General features: G+C 41.4%; 1 pseudogene; it reads right to left on the bottom strand.

Moving 5' to 3' along the window:
- Window positions 1-7: 7 nt before the first annotated feature.
- Window positions 8-2,807, bottom strand: LOC119345037 (annotated as a pseudogene).
- Between the last annotated feature and the right edge of the window lie 1,424 nt (window positions 2,808-4,231).

The raw sequence follows: 4,231 nt of genomic DNA, 5'->3' as shown, positions 1-4,231 counted from the left end.
GTAAAATGTTGTTGCTAGTGACATCTCGATGGATTATAGGTGGACTGCATTCGTGGTGCAAATAAGATATTGCCTGAGCCACATCAGTTGCAAGAGCAATTCTCTTCTTCCAATCTAATTCCTTTGCTAGCTCCTCATTTTCTAATGTCCCATGGAGACTTCCCTGCTGAATGTAGTCATAGACGAGAAATTTATACGCTCGATTGGAGCAGAATCCATACATTTTGACAATGCTTTGTTGTCGAATCTGTGATAAGATTTCCATTTCACTACGGAATCTTCTTTCATCGTCCAACTCTTCTTCGGTCTGATGAAGCTTCTTCACAGCAACTAGCTGCCCGTCTTGGAGCTCTGCCTTATAGACTTTGCCGTATCCTCCTGTTCCAATGATGTACTTATCATCGAAGTCTTCTGTTGCCCTTATAATGTCATCAAATGCTAATCTTCCATCAAAATTCCAAACAGAGAATAGGTCCCTTCCTTCAGCAGTAACAATTTCTTGTGGTTTTCTCTTGTTACGCCTAAGCATTATTATGACAACAATTGCGGCAACAATGCCGAAACCCACAACAAGAACAATAGGCAAAAGCAAACCAAGTGTATTTCGTTTATGGCGACCAACTGCTACTGGAGTTGAATAACAAGGTGGGAGGCCAGAGATGTTACCACATAGACCTTGAAGAAACCAACTCGCCGAAGCATTTTGGAGTAGCCGTGTTGATGGGCCGATTGGTCCTTCCAAGTCATTGTAGGACACATCAAGTGTTCAAAGGCTCACCATGCTTGCAAAGGAGGACGGAATGCTGCCACTGAACTGATTATATGATAAATTCAGAAATTCTAGCATCTCTAACTTCCCAAGTTGCTGTGGCAACACACCGCTGAGTTTATTGTTGCTCACATCTAACATGATCTGCAGGGCTGCTAAATTTCCAATTGCACCAGGCAAACTCCCACTGAAGTTGTTGTTGTTGATCTTCAGGGACTGTAGTTTCATGCAGACCCCTAGTTCGTCTGGTATTGAACCACCCAGTCTGTTCCCGGATATATCAAGGTGTCCTAGATTGCTCAGCTTTACTATCTGGGTAGGAATGGATCCAGATAATTAGTTCGATGATAAGTTCAGGCTGTATAGGTTTGCTAAAGTGCAGATTTCTGGTGGAATCTCACCGCTGAGATGATTAGAATGAAGTTTTAGGTCTACTAGGTTGGACAATTTAGAAAGGATTGGAGGTATGGAACCTGTGATCATATTTCGTGATAGGTATAGTATCGTTAGTTGAGTACATGCACATAGATTTGGTGAGATCTGTCCAGTGAGTCTATTTGATGACAAGACCATCCATATGAGTTGCGGATACACACCAAAATGTTGAGATACATCTCCTGTTAGTTTGTTCGAGTGAAGGTCAATTTTAACCAAACTCGTACATGTCTTTAAACTAATTGGAACGGGGCCACTGAACATATTAGAAGAGGCCATGAGTTCTTGAAGTCTGCCACCTAAACATATATTTCCGGGTAAATGTCCTGAAAGTGAGTGGTTAGTCAGTGCAAGTTCAACAAGGTTGATGAGATCTCCAAATTCTTGAGGAAGAGAGCCTGATAATTTGTTATCAAAGATTTGCATTATTTGGATGCTTTGCAACTTTCCAAAAGTTTTTGGTATTGATCCCGAAATTTGGTTCTGAAACAAGGCTAAATATTCGAGGTTCATTAGATTGCCAATTTCCTCGGGGATAGAACCGGTTATCTGATTTCCAGAGAGGGTCAGTTCTACTAGCTTGGTTATATATCCTAAGATGCTAGGAATAGAGCCAGATATTTGGTTGTCATCCAATTGTAAAACCTGGAGATTTTGCAAGATGCCCAACTCTAAAGGTATTGGACCTCCGATTTGATTTGTATAGAGAAAAAGCTCATTGAGCATAGCAAGGTTCCCTATTTCTGGGGGTATTGAACCTGTGATTTGATTTTCATAGAGAATAAGCTCGGTCATCTTAGTGAGATTTGTTATGGAGATTGGAATTGGACCTGAAAAATCATTTGCACTAAGATGAAGACTTTGGAAATGGGCTAGCCTGTCTAGTTCTTGGGGTATAGGCCCTGAAAGTTGATTACCAAACAGGTATAAAGTATTTAGTTGGGTCAAATTTCCAAGGGTTTTCGGTAACAGGACACTTAAGGTGGTGTTACTCAGCTGTAGAAGTTGTAGTTTGACAAGCCTTCCAATCTCCTCAGGAATGGGACCTAAGACCATGTTTTGGTGGATGATAAGTTCAGTTAACATTGTTAGGTTACCCAAAGACGGAGGGATATGTCCGGTGAATCTGTTAAATGAGAGGTCAAGCAGCCTGAGACTTTGAAGTTCTCCTATCTCTTTAGGAATTCTTCCTGTGAGCTGGTTCTGCTGAATGTCAAGTACCGAAAGTGCTGACAGGGACCTGATACTAGTGGGCAGTGCACCATGATGACTATTGTTGTGAAGGTCAATGAATGCAAGGGGATGGAAGAGCCGAGAAGTTGAGCTCACCAAGCTGGCCACGGATGCCAGCACCCGGCAGGGAGATGTTGGTTACCACTGAGGGCATGCAGCGACCATGGCGAACAACCATGCACATGATGCCCGTCCAGTTGCAGGGGCTAGTGTTTTCCTGCCAAGAGCTCATCTGCAGTGGTGGACTTGCAAGTGTAGCTTTCCAGTGGAGGAGGGCCATTTGTTGAGACCTCAGTGAGATCCCTCCATGGTGTGCTCCATGTGCTTCTTCCAAGAGAAGAAGGCATGGCACCAGCAGTAGGCAGAGGCACAACAGTTTTGTTCATAAGCATGGAGATTTATCAAAGTAGCTAGCTGGCACCTCATCTGTGTCTAGATTGTTAGAAAGGAAAAAATGACGCTACAGGCAGGCCACATCATCAAATTAAACTAGCTATCACCATAGTTAAGTAGCAAGCAGAGCCTGAATAATGAACTATCTAAGAGAATAAGTACACAGAAACGAGATAGAATTGACGCAAGCAATTCCGCAAGAAGACCCACGGCCGGGCTTACTTTAATTCTGAATCATACACAGAAAGCAATTCTCGCAGAACCATGTGTATGCGATCCAGTCAAGTGAGGCTGAATCCGAACCAACTTATTTTTTTTTAGAACTTATTTGGAGGCACCGAATTAATAAGATGGAAATCAGAGCATATATGCAAATTAGTTAGTACTTGTAGGTCTTGGTTGGGCAAGAAAGAAAGTCGGGAAATCATTTTGCCACATCCGATGAGTTGAGTTCACAGGGTGCAGTTATTAATAGATAACACCAATCTAAAATCTGTTCAACTAGAAATACAACTCAGTATTTTCTGCAACCATAGGCAAAAAGCTTACTTTCTGCTAGTACTAGCTAGGAGAATGGCTTTACAACATTAACGAACTTTGAGCACTTTCTGCTGTATCTGTCGAAAACTTAACTGTGTGTTGTTCATAAGCATGGAGATTTATTAAAGTAGCTACCTTGCACCTTATCTGTCTCTAGATTGTTATGTTAGAAAGAAAAAATGACGCTGCAGGCAGGCCACATCATTAAATTAAACTAGCTACCACCATGATTAAGTAGAAGAGGCTGAATGATGAGCTAGAATTGAAGCAAACAATTATGCAAGCAGAATTACTACTAATTGCTGAATCTGAAAATGAAAAGCAGAGCATATATGCAAATTAGTTAGTACGTACTTGTAGATCTTGGTTGGGAAAGAAAGAAAGGAGGGAAATCAATCAATCATTTTGCCAGCCACAGCCGATGAGTTGAGTTGAGTTCACAGGGCCAATCTAATATCTGTCTGTTCAACTAGAAATACTACTCGTACTATTTGCTGCAAAATTCTACTCCCTCCGTTCCAAAATATTTGTCTTTCTAGACATTTCAAATGGACTATAACATACAGATGTATATAGACATATTTTAGAGTGTAGATTCACTCATTTTGCTCCGTATGTAGTCACTTATTGGAATTTTGTTGGAATCTCTAGAAAGACAAATATTTAGGAACGGAGGAAGTACTTCCTAGCAGTAAGTATGAGAATGGCTTTACAACATTCACGGACTTTATGGATGATACAACAAAGAATGTGGTGTGGTTTCCCCTATCAAGAAAAAGAAAGCGAATCGAAAGAAAAAAACAAACCGTGTACATGTCGAATCGGGTCGGGGAAAGGGGTCGGGAGAAGCGAAAAACGGCG

This window comes from Triticum dicoccoides, unplaced genomic scaffold (assembly GCF_002162155.2).
Source record: "Triticum dicoccoides isolate Atlit2015 ecotype Zavitan unplaced genomic scaffold, WEW_v2.0 scaffold200223, whole genome shotgun sequence".
In the NCBI taxonomy this organism is placed as follows: domain Eukaryota; kingdom Viridiplantae; phylum Streptophyta; class Magnoliopsida; order Poales; family Poaceae; genus Triticum; species Triticum dicoccoides.
This window is presented reverse-complemented; position numbering and strand designations above follow the sequence as displayed.